This window comes from Pelodiscus sinensis, chromosome 1 (genome assembly GCF_049634645.1).
Source record: "Pelodiscus sinensis isolate JC-2024 chromosome 1, ASM4963464v1, whole genome shotgun sequence".
Classification (NCBI taxonomy): domain Eukaryota; kingdom Metazoa; phylum Chordata; order Testudines; family Trionychidae; genus Pelodiscus; species Pelodiscus sinensis.
This window is the reverse complement of record NC_134711.1, coordinates 33,669,490-33,686,576: the sequence shown is the minus strand read 5'-3', so window position 1 is coordinate 33,686,576 and position 17,087 is coordinate 33,669,490. Positions and strand designations below refer to the sequence as shown.

The following is a 17,087-nucleotide window of genomic DNA, read 5'->3' as shown; positions in this document are numbered from 1 at the left end:
AGGTTTATTGATATGGCTCTAGTAAAAGCCACATTATGAAAAAATGCCTTTTATAAGAGAAGACATAGTTGCAGATATGAAATAAATCAATCTCAGATTATAATAAAATCAATATACTAGTAGCAAGAGTATGTAATAAAAATGATGGAATTTCTTTTTTTTTTTTTTACTACCAAATTGGAATATTAAGAACTACTGTCAGCGTATTATTGGTTACAAAATATTGCAGTATCCACTCCCTGTATTGTGAAAGGAAGTTTGGATCCCCTTTAGAATTCTCATGTGGCAGGATCGGTAAGCTGATATCAATGCATACCTATCTCCAACTGAAGTCAATGAAATTATTAGTGTTAATATTTGCACCAGTAATTTATTTATTTTGTGCAAATGACTGCTCACTTTCATGCCGGAACAAATAATAAAATGGGAAGAAAATATATTTTTGAAGAGCAAGTTGGAAAAGGTTGCACACATCATTATTTTTCACTGAAGTTTCAAATTCTTCTTTTCTTTTTTTTAGTGGGCTGTTCAGGCCAAGTTTCCCTGTATTATTTGGAACATCCTGATATTGAGGGCTTTGTCTTCTACAGGCAACCTGAGCCCCACTCCCACCTAAGCCCCATTCCCATCCTCAAAAAAAGGCCCCTGATTTTTCCCACATGCTATCTGGTCAACCAGCTTTAACCCTGAGTGAAAATCATCACTATTTAGGAGGGTAGTGTAAGGCCTAGGCCTATTACTAAGTCCCACTGAAGCCTTATGTATGTTAGCTTGGGTGCCCCTAAGGGCACAGGCCAGAATTTCACCCTAATTTACGGTTGATAAGTGATAGAATTGTTTTGTATCTCTGGTCCTTTAGCAATAAGGTGCTAAAACATGTTTATACAGAAATATATTCCTCAAAAAATGATTTTCCAATTTCTGCTACACTTTGTCATTTGCAACCAAAATTATTGAAGCATAAATGTGTTTGCAAGAATTTAGTTTCAAGATACTGATTGACCAGCCATAACTAGAAGTGGGATGGCTCTCAACAGTTTGGTAAGCCGGTACTCTTTCTGGAGCTGCTACCATCTGTTCTTTAATTCCCATTAAAAAAAAAAGTTTCCACCCTTTATGATTGAAAACAACCTTAGAAATGTGCCCTGACTGCAGCAATCATATTTGCTTCAGGACTCAGATAGCCTAACACAGAAACTTGGAACGGTATAAACTGATTGTTCATCTAAATTGGGGTACGTCTACACTACAGCGCTAATTCAAACTAACTTAGTTCGAATTAGTTAATTCGAACTAAGCTAATTCGAACTAGCGCATCTAGAACTAAAAACTAGTTCGAATTAGCGTTTTGCTAATTCGAACTAGTGCGTCCACACTGATTGGACGCAGGGGGGCATTTAAGGGCAGCTGAAACAGGTTCTGGCAGGGCATCAGGTCAGTAGTTGCTTTGTGTGGCTGCTGTCTGAGGCTATCTGAGGCTTGAGCTTAAAGGGACCCTCCCTGGACAGCCGGTTCTCAGCTTTTCCTGCTTCCTTGCCAACCTCGCCGAGGGACATCAAAGTGTTGGTCTCTGTGCCCGTCTGTGTCGGTGCTTTCCTTCGGGGGGGGGGCGCCGCAGGTGGCAACATGGAGCCACAGCTCGCCCTGCACCTTCTGGTGCACTTTCTGGACTTGCTGCTGCAAGCCTGCCACCAATGGCTCGAGGCTGCCTGGCACCACCTGGTGCACGTCAGCCCCCTGCCTCTCGGCCTGGCCGCCCTGGGGGCCGTGGAGGAGCCGCGGCGGTGCCCCGGCACCGGCATGCCCCGCAGCGTCTGGCGTCTGGACACCAGCACCGACTGGTGGGACCGCATCGTCCTGGAGCACTGGGAGGACCGACAGTGGACCCAGAACTTCAGGATGAGGAGGGACACCTTCCTGGAGCTCTGCGAGTGGCTCGCCCCTGCCCTGTGCAGAAGGGACACTCGCATGAAGCCCGCCATCCCCCTCCAGAAGTGGGTGGCCATCGCCCTCTGGAAGCTCTCCACGCCGGACAGCTACCGATCCGTCGGGAACCAGTTCGGCATGGGGAGATCCACCGTTGGAGCAGTGCTTATGCAGGTACGGCACTCGTCGGCCCCCGAGCCGGGGGGGGAGGGGCCTACGAGGAGGGGATGGGCTGCCCCAGGGACAAAGGGGGGGCGGGAGAAGGCGAAAGCGCCCTGCACCGGAGGGGTCAGTTTTTCTTGGCCGTACTACACGCCGCCAGGGGGGTTGCTACCGGGAGTGGGGCGCGGGGCACTGCCAGGGCACGAACGCTCCCAGCCACCCGGGCTCCCCACTGATTGGCGCTTTGCTGTGTCTCTCTCCACAGGTGGTCAAGGCCATCAACCGGGTCCTGCTCCACAGGGTGGTCCGCCTCGCTGACCCGGACGCTGTCATCCAGGGATTCAGCGCCCTCGGCTTCCCCAACTGCGGGGGTCCATCGACGGGACGCACATCCCCATCCGTGTCCCGGAACACCAGGCGTCCCGGTACGTCAACCGCAAGGGGTACTTCTCCGTGATCCTGCAGGCCGTTTGTGACCACCGGGGACAGTTCACGGACATTAATGTGGGCTGGTCCGGCAAAGCACACGACGCTCGGGTGTACCACAACTCCTCCGTGTGCCAGCGGCTGCAGGACGGGACCTTCTTCCCCGACCGCCACATCAGGGTCGAGGACATGGACATGCCCGTGTGCCTGGTGGGGGATGCCGCCTACCCACTGCAGCCGTGGCTCATGAAGCCCTACACGGGGCACCTCAATCCCTCCCGCCAGGCCTTCAATGCCAGGCTGACCAGGGCCCGCATCGTGGTGGAGGGGGCCTTCGGGCGACTGAAAGCCCGCTTTCGATGTCTCCTCACCCGTCTGGATCTGGCCGAGCACAACATCCCTCCCGTGGTGGCAGCATGTTGTGTGCTCCACAATTTGTGTGAGTGGAAGGGGGAGGCTTTCCTGCCAGCCTGGATGGCTGAGGCTGACCGCATGGCTGGACACTACGGTCAGCCCCGCACCGCCGCCATCCGGGAAGCCCAGCGGGGGGCCGTCCGGATCCGGGAAGCCCTGAAGGAGAGCTTCCTGGTGGAGGAGGAGGACTGACCTCTCCCTGCATGACCCACTGTGGCCTTCTTCCACCCTACCCCCCTTCCCCTTTCCCCTCCCTACCTACTGTACAATAAAGACACCTGTTTTTGAAACAAAAACATCTGTTTATTTCACATAACTGGGGTGGGGGAAGGGAGGAATGAGGGTGGGAGAGGGGAGGGGGAAACCTGGGATGAGGGAGCTGGAAGGGGAGGGAAGGGAGGAAGGGAAAGGAAAGCTCAGGGGTGGGAGTCCGGCTGCCTCTCCCGTCTCGCCACACTGCGGGTCCGGGGGCATCGGTGGGAAATGGTTATGGGGGGGGCAGGATGGACAGGGGGTGTGGAGGAAGCAGGAGCGGAAGCAGGAGCGGGAGCAGGAGGGGGAGCGGAGGGAGTGCGAGCAGGAGTGGGAGCAGTGGGAGCAGGAGCAGGAGGGGGAGCAGGGGGAGCAGGAGGAGCAGGGGGAGCAGCAGGAGGAGGAAATGGGAAGCGGTCTAGCAGGCTGTGGAGGTGGCCTCGCAGGGCACGGCCCTGCTCCTCCAGGGCCTTCAGACTCCTCCGGCGCAGCCTCAGGTCCACCTGGATCCAGTGGTCCTGGGTGCGGAGCTGGTGATCCATGAACCGGAGGTGCCGCCTTTGGTAGTCCTCCTCATTCCTGGCTCTCCTGCTTGCCCGGGCACGGGCAGCTGCTGCAGGTGGTGTGGTGTGCCCTGCAGGCCCAGGTGCTGCAGCTGTGGTGCAACAAGACCAGCGGTCAATTAACCCAGGGGCCCAGGTGTGTGAAACCCAGCTCCCCTCTGCAAGGCCAGGGCCCCTGCAGGATCCCCAGCTGCTGCTCCTTGGTGTGCAAGGCCCAGGCGCACGGTCCCGGGGCTCCCTCTCGGCCCAGCCCCCCGTACACATAAGGGGAATACGATGGTACTCACATGTGGACACCTCCCCGGCCTCGGACGACACAGGCGAGCGGCTCTGTGGGGTGCCTCGGGGGTCCCGGGTCCCGGGCAGGCTGGCGGAAGGCTCCTGGCTCTCAGAGCCCTCCTCCTCCTCTTCCTCCTCCGTCTCCTGGAGCGGTCCTTCTGCCCCGGGGTCTATCACGTCCCGGGGGGCAGGGACGGCATGAGCCCCCAGGAGGCAGTCCAGGGCGTGGAAGTGGGGGCAGGCCTCTGGGTCGGCCCCTGGCTGGCAGGCCCGGGAGTAGGACTGCCGCAGGTCTTTCACCTTGCAGCGCACCTGCTCCCGGCTGCGCTGGTGGCCCCTGGCGGCCAGGCTGGCAGCCATGCGGCCGTAGATGGCCGCGTTCCTGTGGCTAGTGCAGAGATCGTGGACATTGGAGGCTTCCCCCCAAACCTCGATGAGGTCTACGATCTCCGCACTTGACCAAGCGGGCGCCCACCTTTTGCGCCCCCGGGCAGGCTCCTGGGAGCCGCCAGGCTGGTCCTGGGGAGCAGTGGAGGGCTGGGTGTCCTCGGGTGGCTGGCTCATAGTGTGGCAGGTGCAGGGTCTGCTGGCACGGGTGCTGGCAGCCTTGCAACTGTCACAAACTGTGTAGCCAGCCCGTGGCCCTTTAAGGACTCCGGGGCCGGGAGGGGGGCAATAGAGTTTCCCTGGTGTTGGCCAGAGTGGCCACCAGGGAAACCTGGGAAGCCTTAGCCTCCCACTAGTTCGAATTAAGGGGCTACACATCCCTTAATTCGAACTAGCTAGTTCGAACTAGGCTTAATCCTTGTAAAATGAGGTTTACCTAGTTCGAACTAAGCGCTCCGTTAGTTCGAATTAAGTTCGAACTAACGGAGTGCTAGTGTAGTGCCTATCAAAGTTAGTTCGAACTAACGTCCGTTAGTTTGAACTAACTTTGTAGTGTAGACATACCCTTGGATATTAAAGTTTATGCATTAAAATGGCAACGTTGTTAACTGGTTCGTTGCAAAAGAAGACAGGAGAATAGAGAGAGAAACTTATAAAATCCTTCACTATTTATTGTATGATTTCTGATTTCTGTATCAGAATGGCCACTGAGAGATGATCAGCTTTTCCCTCTTGCTTCTCTTTCCCCCTCCCCCCACACTTAAAGGAACTTATTAGAAATGCCACTTTGCAGGAAAATTTGAATTTTTGACATTTATTTCAATTCCAGATTAGTATAAATACATACCTTAAAAAGTTCTGTGCAATGGAAATTTTATTTTTAGATTTTTTTGTATTGAAATGTTGCTATTGTGTTTCATTTTTTATTTCCTTTTTTCTTTTTTATACTATTGTCATATAAAATTATTTTCATAATATGTAGTGTTATTTAGATGTCATAATATGGCACACTCTATTCATTAAAGTATTTACATTTTTCACTTTTAAAATAATTAAATGTTGCTGCTATTCTTGCTTCCTTTTTAAATCAGTCTCTGCTTTTTGTACTGTTAATTAAACTGTCTTTTTGCCTATTGCTGACACAAGGAAATAATGTGAATACAAATATTAAAAAAGATTGCAATATTTTAAATTATGAAACAAAATTTCAGAATTTGTAAAAACATTCCAAAAAAAAGGGAAAAATAAAACAAAATAAAAAAGTGGGAAAACACATTTCAGTTTCAGCACACACTGCTTATTCCATCAAAAAACCTTTAGAGAAAATGTTTGCACCCAGCTCTTGAATGGAGCCCAACAGGGTTCTGAGGTATCACTAACATGGCCAATGGCTCCATAGCAGTGGGCCCACAGTCAGAGAGGGCCCCAGTGCCATACCATGGCCCCACCTCCTCACTCATCTTGCACTCCAGGCCCCACCAGCTGCTTACTTTTTTCTTCCTCCACATCAGCTGCTCACTTCTTTCTGCCTCATATCTCTCTCCTCCTCCCCCACCATGGGCCCATGAAACCAGGAGCTTATTTCAAAATAGCACAAGTACACTGCAGGGAAGTCACAAAATTAGTCAGAGGCAGGCTTCCCTCATGTAGATGTGCAATCTCACTTTAGAGGCACAGGGGAGGAATAACTTAGAATTGCTCTCGTGAGGGGCTGTTTTGAAATAGCAGCAGTGGAGCATCTACACGCCTTATTTCGAAATAGCTATTTCAGAATAGGTGTTATTCCTCATAGAATGAGGTTTACAGATATCAGAATAAGCCTTCTGTTATTTCAAAATTATTTAAAAAAAAACGGAATGGCTGTGTAGACGCTCTCTTTGTTATTTCAAAATAACACTAGCTATCTCGAAATAACTGTGCAGTGTAGCTGCACCCCAGGACTTCATCCATATTCTTTGAGATGTTTCCTGTTACGCTGTGAACTTTCCACTGAATACACATTTTTTTATCATTATAATCACAAGAGTTATCTCTGTCAATAAAATCTAGTTTCAGAATTTGTTACATCTCTTGTCTAATGCTCTTTTTGACCCTGCTAAATTAAACTTGTTTCAATATATATATTTTCATGGAGAGATGCCAGAAACCAATTAATGGTATCAAACAGTCTGTTTCAAATGTGCAACTTTTTTAGGCTCTATACTGTGAAATTTCTCATTAATATAGTTATATAGCATATTCAAATCGGTGTAAAATGCAACTCATTTTAAATTAGATACTAGCAAAGATTTCATGTTTTTCCCCATAAACAAGTTTGAGTGGATATGCGCAATACTGTTAGAATTGAGCTGTCATTCATCAGTTATTTATGTAAAAATCTTCCAAGAAAAAAAGCATATTTCTTGTTCATTTGTTTTTAATTCGATGTTGTAATGTATTTTAGTATATAATTAAAAGCTTTCATACAGATTTGTTTGAAATGTTAACTTATTTATACATTTGTTTAATCATTATACTAAGCTTTTGTTTTTCCTCGAGTGGCGTTTGCATATGGCAAGTATTTTATCTGGGTTTAAAAATGCATTATATTTTGGGATATCATGGGGTTTTTGGGGGTATGTTATTGGCAAGTTTTTTAGTACCTCTTTAGATGTTTAAGGCAGGCCTACATCTCTTTTTCTATTACACATGTTATATTGTTGATTTTATAGCTTTATAATCGTAAAGACAGATTTTAGAACCCAATGGACAGTGCCTAGTCTGCCTGAGATTAATTTCTCCCCCTTTGTAAATATTGATGATTTAATATGTGGTATTTTGCATTTGTGCTTCTTCAAAATACTCTGACTCAGAAGTAGAAATGTAAGCTAAATGAGACCTCTAAGAATTATCTGATTAAGATAATATGAGTAAATATTGGAATTCAGGATAAATCTCATTTTGCATATAGTGTGGTAAGGTGCGGTGGGACTGAACTCTAATTTGCTTTCTAAGCACTTTACTGCTTATATATACCCCAGTAATAGCTGCAAAATACCAAAGTGAGACAATATGTCAATGAAAGATTAAAATGGTTGTTGGCTGCAAATAGTAACATATTATGAAAATGTTCATGCACCATAAGCTACCAGTGTTGTATCCACTTTCATAAGAGACACCCAACAGCTGCATCAAACTCTTAGTACTGATGGAAAGGAACTGTATTTGACCAGTTCACAATGATGCCATCGGGGATGAAGCCTTAGGAGAGGAATTTGTGGATTGCTTGCCATTCAGACATTGTTTGTCTTTATAGGAGAAAACAATATCCTGAACTTACTGCTACTTAAGCAGGCCTCCTTGTGATGCTGTAGTTAATTATAATAGTATGCAGATCTTTTCTTCAGATCTTACTTGAGCATTACAGCATTAGTACAAATCCACATGTTCTTCAAAACACTACAAAAAGACAAAATCAAAAAGAAAATAGAAGGATCTGTTCCCGATACTGGTCAAAATTATTCCTGTGGGTCCTACTTGGGTAGATATCTCTGAATTTCTTAATACATACAGCCTATAGTACTAAAGCATGTTTGCTGTAGCATGATCTTGTAGCTCCATGAATGTCCATGTGGTACTACCACAGTGAAAAGTTTTCCTTCTTTGTTGCTAACATGAAAAGCCACCTATGCTACTGAATGTGAATACACTCAGTAGTGGGTCAGATAATGATGAGTAAAAAGCAAGAGAGAATTCCATTTTTATTAAAGTGGCTTGTTATCAAAACACTGTAGTTCCCAGTTATTTGCATAGAGATTGACTCCCTGCTGCTGCATCCAAATTCTTCTCTCATGCAGTCCATGAATCTTCCTTTGCATTCTGTGTGGGAAGCTTCAACAGGTAGCTTGTTAGTTCATCCTCTTTATCCATTAGTTCTTCATTAAACAACCTGTTAGACATCTCAAAAGAGATTTAGTAACAATAAGGGAAATAATCTTCATCATGTGGAGCATGGGGCAAAATCATTGATGGGTCAAATTATAGCTAAAGAATTCAAACTATTTGCAACTTGAGTTACAGATGAGATCACTGGTAGGAATCTAAGCATTTCAGCCATTACATGTATTCCTTATATCAATTCACTCTCACACACTCATTCACAAAAACTTTGTTATGGATTCAGGTACATAGAAATTGACTTTCTGCTGCCTCCTCCAAATTCTTAGGGACAAAATCCCTGATAAGGCCATTGTAGTTGTTATTTTTAATAACAAACCCATAAGGAACTCAATGACCAACAATGTATTTAAAGTGAATTCCAGAAGAAAAGCTTGTTATTGCAAGACTTTGGAAGTGCTGGCACTTTTGATATAGATTTCTCAACTGGAGTTGTGCAAAATCCACAGGTAGACCAAAACAGCTAGGAGAGGGACTACATGGTTGAAGTGAAGAATTTTACACACACACGTTTCTTAATATAGGCTGGGAGCCAAAATCAAAACTTTTGAATCAAACAATTACAAACCCTAGGGGGATTCAGAATCCAAACTTGGATCTGAATTTTATAGCTGTACCCAATCTCCCTGATAGACTGAATCAAAAATCCTTGATTATTGTATATCATTTATCGTAGTATGGGCAAGTAGGGCACCAGAACAGAAAAACGTAACTTTTTCCAATCCCCATTTATATATGTGAGAAAAATAAGCACTGAGGAATAGTTTCAGAAGCTTTTCTTATGTTGAATAGCACCCTCTTTACAATTGGTCCCAATGATTATGGTAGTCTTGAAAAGCAAGACTCTGCTTATGTGAGAATCTATCTGTAGACAGGCATTAAAGAATTACACTTACTAGCAAAAGATTCAGAGGATAGCCAAGTTAGTCTGTAACTGGAAAAACTTAAAAAACAACGAATAGTTTAGCAGCACTTTAAAGACTAACAAAACATGTAGATGGTATCATGAGTTTTCATGGGGACAGCTGAAGAAGTGGGTTGTACCCATGAAAGCTCATGATACCATCGACTTACTAGCAAAATACTGCAAATAGTAAACAAACAAAAAATCCATTTCAAAACAAGAATAGTTGTAAATTTTAGCAAGTATATAAAACCCATGGCTGTGTCTACACTGGCCACATGACCTGTAATAGCTATGGAAATGAGAGAAGTCAGAATAGGGAAATGCACGGGGGATTTAAATATCCCCTGCGGGATTTAAATAAACATGGCCGCCACTTTTTTCCGGCTTGGGGAAAAGCCAGAAAAGAGCGTCCAGACTGGCGCGATCCTCCAGAATAAAGCCCTATTCCGGAGGATCTCTTATTCCTACTTGCAAGGAAGAGCCAGTCTGGACGCTCTTTTCCAGCTTTTCCCCAAGCTGGAAAAAAGCGGCGGCCATGTTTATTTAAATTCCGTGGGGGATATTTAAATCCCCCGTGCATTTCCCTGTTCTGACCTCTCATTTCCATAGCTATTACGGGTTATGTGGCCAGTGTAGACACAGCCCATGTGTTAAGTGGAGTTGGTAGCAAGGACCAGGTTTAAAAGCTAAGTGTTACTCTTAATATAAAACAGGACCTAGTTAACCCCCTCTCCCCAGTTTTGGAAAAAAAATTAGGAACCTCTAAGAGGCATTATGCCCCCTCATAAGAGCATTGAGTCTGTGCATAACAAAGCTTTAATTAGGGAAAGGGAATCCAGTATTGACTTGGAAAAACACCACAAGCCCACAAGGGTCAGTCCTGGGACCAATCCTTTTCAACTTATTCATAAATGATCTGGAGAAAAGGGTAAGCAGTGAGGTGGTAAAGTTTGCGGATGATACTAAACTGCTTAGGATAGTCAAGACAGAAGCAGACTGTGATGGACTCCAAAAAGATCTCACCAAACTGAGTGATTAGGCAACAAAATGGTAAATGAAATTTAATGTGGATAAGTGTAAAGTAATACACATTGGCTACGTCTACACTGGCCCCTTTTCCGGAAGGGGCATGTTAATTTCAGCTATCGTAATAGGGAAATCCGCGGGGGATTTAAATATCCCCCGCGGCATTTAAATAAAAATGTCCGCCGCTTTTTTCCGGCTTTTAGAAAAGCCGGAAAAGAGCGTCTACACTGGCCCCGATCCTCCGGAAAAAGTGCCCTTTTCCAGAGGATCTTACTCCTACTTTGAAGTAGGAATAAGATCCTCCGGAAAAGGGTGCTTTTTCCGGAGGATCGGGGCCAGTGTAAACGTTCTTTTCCGGCTTTTCTATTTAAATGCCGCGGGGGATATTTAAATCCCCCGCGGATTTCCCTACTACGATAGCTGAAATTAACATGCCCCTTCCGGAAAAGGGGCCAGTGTAGACGTAGCCCCCGGGAAAAATAAGTGTAATATAACACAGATCGGGGGAGGGATAGCTCACTGGTTTGAGCATTGACCTGCTAAACCCAGGGTTGTGAGTTCAATCCTTGCAGAGGCCATTTGGGGCAAAAATGTGTCAGGGATGGTACTTGGTCCTGCTGTGAAAGCAGGGGACTGGACTTGATGACCTTTCAAGGTCCCTTCCAGTCCTAGGAGATAGGCAATCTCTATTAATTTATACATATAGCATGATGGAGGCTAATTTGGCTATGACAAATCAGGAAAGAGATCTTGGAGTTATCATGGATAGTTCTCTGAAAACTTCCACACAGTGTGCAGCGGCGGTCAAATAGGATGCTAGGAATTTGTTCTGTTTAGTCTGCAGAAGCGAAGAGTGAGGGGGGACTTGATAGCAGCCTTCAACTTCCTGAAGAGAGGTTCCAAAGAGGATGGAGAGAGGCTGTTCTCGGTGGTGACGGATGGCAGAACAAGGAGCAATGGTCTCAAGTTGTGGTGGGAGAGGTCCAGATTGGATATTAGGAAAAACTATTTTACTAGGAGGGTAGTGAAGCATTGGAATGGGTTACCTAGGGAAGTAGTGGAGTCTCCATCCCTAGAGGTGTTTAAGTCTCGGCTTGACAAAGCCCTGGCCGGGTTGATTTAGATGGGATTGGTCCTGCCTAGAGCAGAGGGCTGGACTTGACGACCTTCTGAGGTCTCTTCCAGTTCTATGATTCTATGATAAGGGGATGGTTGGATGAAATAACATGATCTTGGTAACTAATTGACCATTCATTATAGGGAACTTTCTGGGTGTCTGGCTGGTGAGTCTTACCCACATGCTCAGGGCTTAGCTGATCGCCATATTTGGGGTCAGGAAGGAATTTTCCTCCAGGGTAGATTGGCAGAGGCCCTGGAAGTTTTTCGCCTTCCACTGTAGCATTGGGCACAGATCACCGCTGAAGGACTCTCTGCATGTTGGGGCCTTCAAAGTATTTGAAGGCTTCAATATCTGAGACATAGGTGAGAGGATTATTCTAAGAGGGGTGGGCGAGATTCTCTGGCCTGCACTGTGCAGGGGGTCAGACTAGATGATCATAATGGTCCCTTCTGACCTTAAAGTCTATGAGTCTATGAATTATTAAGAAAGAGATAGAAAGTAAGACAGAATATCTTACTGCTCCTGTATAAAACTGTGGTACGCTCACATCTTGAATACTGTGTACAGCTGTGGTCTCCTCACCTCAAAAAAGATATTTTGGCCTTGGAAAGGGTTCAGAAAAGGGCAATTAAAATGATTAGGGGTTTGGAAGAGAGGTTAAAACAACTGGAACTTCTCAGTTTAGAAAAAAGGAGACTGAGGGGGGATATGATAGAGGTATATAAAATCATGAGTGGTGTGGAGAGGGCAAATAAAGAAAAGTTATTTATTAGTTCCCATAATAGAAGAACTAGAGGACACTAAATAAAGTTAGTGGGTAGCAGGTTTAAAACTAATAAAAGAAAGTTCTTCTTCACACAGTCAGCCTGTAGTCAACCTGTGGAACTCCTTGCCAGAGGAGGCTGTTTAGGCTAGGACCATAACAGAGTTTAAAGAGAAGCTAGATAATTTCATGGAGGTTAGGTCCATAAAAGGCTATTAGCCAGGGGATAAAATGGTGTCCTTGGCCTCTGTCTGTCAGAGGCTGGAGAGGGAAGGCAGGAGACAAATCACTTGATTATTGTCTGTGGCCCACTCTCTCTGGGGCACCTGGTGTTGGCCACTGTTGGCAGACAGGCTACTGGGCTAGATGGACCTTTGGTCTGACCCAGTACGGCCATTGTTGCTTGCAGCATTCTGAGATTCCAGCACCCAACCCAGCTCTTAGGGTACATCTAGACTACATGCCTCTGCCGCCAGAGGAATGTAGATTAGGCTACCAGACATAGTAAAATGAAGCGGCGATTTAAATAATCGCCGCTTCATTTAAATTTACATGGCTGCAGCGCTGAGCCGACAAACAGCTGATCAGCTGTTTGTCGGCTCAGCACGGTAGTCTAGACGCGCAGGTGGTGACATCAAAGGTATTTGTCGACCACCCAGGTAAACCTCATCCCAGGAGGCTTACCTGGGTGGTCGACAAATACCTTTGATGTCGACACCCGCGTGTCCAGACTATCACGCTGAGCTGACAAACAGCTGATCAGCTGTTTGTCGGCTCAGCGCGGCAGCCATGTAAATTTAAATGAAGCGGCGATTATTTAAATCGCCGCTTCATTTTACTATGTCTGGTAGCCTAATCTACATGCCTCTGGCGACAGAGGCATGTAGTCTAGACGTACCCTTAGTGTTTACACAGGGTGACAGGGAATCTCATGGCTAGTATTGTTTCTATATTGTCTTTCTCAGCCACACTCCCCTTCATTTATTCAACAAGGATAATATTTCATTACCCATGAATTCAAAAAGAATTGTGACCTCTAAAGCAGCCAAAATTGATTACATTTGCAAACCAACTCTGTCTGTTTCACATACCCAGAGTAGGTGTGTCCATGCAAATATGGTCTACTTCCAAAGTCCTGCCCCCAGTTTGTCACTAAGTCTATGTCTACACTGTGGGGGGTTTCTGGGATACCTCCAGTATCCTGGAAAAACCTCACTGTGTCCAGGGTACGTGTTTGCTCTTCTGCTTTTTTTGCGGAAGTGCAAATGCACTCTTTCGGAAGCCCTATCTTCCTCATTCTATGAGGAAGAAGGGCTCTTCTGAAAGAGAGGGATTTTCTGAAATTTGGGCCAGTGTATATGGGCCAAATTTTGGAAAAACCTCTTCAAAAAAAATCAGAAAATGCTGTAGTGTAGACCTAGCCTTGATATCAGAGGAAAGCTTATTCAAATCTTTCTCACGTTTCATATTTAGAGCTCCTAGCCTTCTTGTTTTATATACCACATGACAATTTGTGCTACGGCACCTTCCAATTGTATTGGAATGCACCAACTTCATAAAAAAATAGGAGGGGGCTTAACTGATCTAGCTGTTTTAGAACTATTCCATTACAGTGTTTATTGGGTGACCTGTGTCAGCACACTCTCCAGTGGCAAAGTTCAGTTCTGAAATTTGCTAGTCTGCAAAACAGAGATGTCAGTCACCCATTATTCACTGTCTGCATTGAGCTATCCAACACAAACAGCAGAGTGATAGCAATCCAGCTCATCTGTTAGCTCTTGCAGAGGCCACTTATGCATTATGTGAAGGACTAGAGATTGAAAAGAAGCAGGCTCCTCAAAGGACAGTATTGATGACTTAGCCAAAAAATCCACTTTTTTTTTGTTTCCGCCCACTTAGTAATAAAGAAGAATTTGTAACTCAGTGCAGAATTTAACTTCCCTTGCAGCTGGAGAAGCTTTTTGTATGTATGCCAAATAGTTTCCTGCATGTTCTTAAAGCAGTAGTCTGTGCCATTAGTGGCTTTCTCTTGGGTAACAATTGTATTCTCTAGATGATTTAAGGTTGATATTTTTGGTTTATCCTTATCAAAGTGACTAGCATTTAGGATTTGTCCCTTCCTTTTTAATGTCACTAGAGATCTTATTTAATGGAATATCTTTAATGTGCAATATTCTGAAGTCTGAAAATCAGAAGTGATAGGTTCAGAGAATGGGGGCTAGTGAAAGCTTCCCATTTAAGCTTTGGGGAAAAGAAGAGAAGGAGAAATCATCTAAGAGGATGTAGCAAAAAAAGGGATTTTAATGAAAAAGTCCCATAGTACCCCTGGCAGACCTGTACCAACTATAATCTGTATCATTTCCTGCCCTTTCCACACTTGCTGCCTGTCAGAACCTTGTGATTACTAGAACACTTCCAGTCTCTTGGGCCCCAAGAGTTCTACATATGCCACAAGATTACAGTGACACAAGGGTTGATCTCAATTGTGACAGGCTAGCATAGTGTCAGAGTAGCAAATGTAGTAGATATCCAGAGGATAGAATGAACCTATTCTGAATTACGTCGCATGTGCCCATCTCCATTTAACAAATGAGTGAGAACTAAGCATTTCAGGAATGATATTTAACAGCAGAATACTGTAGATGTTTAAAAATACAGTAAAACTTTATCATCTCACATGCTGGAAAAATGGGGGTGATGATTCAGAAGGCACTTCTGGATCTTGCAGTGCCTCACAGTCATCATCATCAACATAAATTATTACTGAAGATGTAGAAGGTATAGGAGATTGGGGCTGAATCCATAATGACCCTATGATACACACTGTAAGCTTATTTTTTTTAAAAAAAAATAAACTCCTCATTTCAGCCTACTTACTTACCTTCTGACTTTTTTGCATAAAAGCAAAGTGCAGAATATTCAATTACATAATGTCTGGGCAATGTATTAGTCTTGATTACTAGACTGATGATTTTCCTGGGGACATACCAGAAATGCTGGTTAATTGAGCTATCTGGTAAAATGAATGCTGGATAACAGAGCTTTTACTTTAAATAAACAAAAAGATTAAAGTTCTGGTACATTAGAAAGCTACCTTACTAGTGTTTCTCTTATTCTTTTGGGAGCTCAGATTAGCTCAGCTCAGATATAATAGTAATTAGTAATATGCAAGTAGATCAGATAATTAGATAGAGTTGTAGTTAAAAGAGAATAGAAAACAGAACAGGACACCTACTATGGTGAGTTGCATAGACATTTGATGACCTAAAATACTGTATGTATTTATCTATATATTTTAGAAATTTGCATCTGTCTGTCTGTTAGTTGGTCCATGAGTCTGCTTGTTGAAGAATTTTTAAATGGTAAGAGATAAGACCACCAAATGTATTATGCAACTTCCTCTTATCCTCACTTATAAGCAAGGTCATGCTTTGGTTGTGTCAGGAAAATGAGATGTGGCTGTAATGGAATTGTTTTCCATCAGATGGAAAGGGAGGGGACTGATTGGAGGCACAGCTATACTGCAGAGAACCACTGGGACAGGGGACATGGAGGACAGCTGTACTTCAGCGTGATCATAGGGGGAGTTGCCAAATCAGCAAGATGGTGGCCAGCTGGAGTTGGGATTCATCATCTTACTGCCCATCAGACTGGGTAAGTGGCCGCCCTTGCCCCAAACATCTTCCATCACCCACCGGGCACCTCCAGGACCTCCCCCAGGGCTGAGCAACACAGCTCTGTCCCACTGCCAGGAGACACCAGCAGCACCAGAAATCATTCACCAGACTCACTCCCATCCTGTGCATAGAGGCCAGGGGGCCCAGACAGCCAAGTCCTGGTCCTGCCCACCCAAGGACCCACTGAGGGGCAGGCAGCCCAGCCTGACCCCAGTCCCTCCTATGAGTAAAGGCTGCGGAGGCCATGAAGCCCAGCCCTGGCCCCTTCCCTGCAAGTAGACTACAACCTTTGAATCTACTTTAAAGCCCTCATCACTAGATAGCAAGTCAGTGCATGAAGATGATTTTCCTCTTCTTGGTCAGGTGATGCCTATCTCTTCCTTCTTCCTGGAACAATATCCTATGGTTGAGAGAGCCAACGCCTTCCCCATCATAACCACCTGCACAGCCATGCCTGGGTCCTTACCCACAACCAGAAGGATAAACAAGAACACTACTCATGCCCCCGATTCCTTTAGTCTTACTCCTGAGCTGTGTATCACTATTGCTTTGTTCAGTGTCATAACTGGCAGTGTTATTAGTGCCAGCAAAGATGAGTAGTGTGGAGTATTAGTTAGAATGATGGACGATCCTTGGACAAGCTTCTGTAATGTCTCAAACATAGGTCCCAGGCAGCACACAACCTTCAGTGTTCCTTTAACAAAATATTCCCTACAGTTGAAATGTATACGTTTAAATAGCAGTGACACACTTTTCAGCTTGTAGAATATTGAATTCAATTTAGATATTGGTTGTTTCAGTGAATGAGCGGAAGTGTAGTATTTAAAATGTGATTTAATAATCTGCATGTTTTGAAATCAAAGTGGGGTAGATATTTTTGTGTGTGATATTGTTTCCTCAGGTGCTGAACTAAACTATCTAGACAACAAATACATTTATATGAATATAAACTTGTTAACCTACCTAGAAGTCAAAGTACAAGCTAGACAACCAGCCCAATGTGACTCTACATGTACTTGCCCACAATGTAGCTGGCCCAGCAATTATCCTTGGATGATGATTATTGATGAGTCCAATAGAACCATCAATAGATGTTGGATGTTGTCATTAGAGTGATTAGTCCTTCCTGCTGTATTTGGGTTTGAAGACTGACTAGGCAGAACTGTGGCAGTTGTAGTCTCAGTTGTTCCACTTTAGTGCATTAAACAGAGAGGCTACGTCTACATTGGCCCCTTTTCCGGAAGGGGCA

At 44.9% G+C, this 17,087-nt stretch overlaps 1 long non-coding RNA gene across 1 annotated transcript in view; it reads left to right on the top strand.

Annotated features, from left to right (window-relative positions):
• Window positions 1-17,087, top strand: part of LOC106731668 (uncharacterized) — a 95,749-nt gene that overhangs the window by 40,228 nt on the left and 38,434 nt on the right. The window lies entirely within an intron of this gene.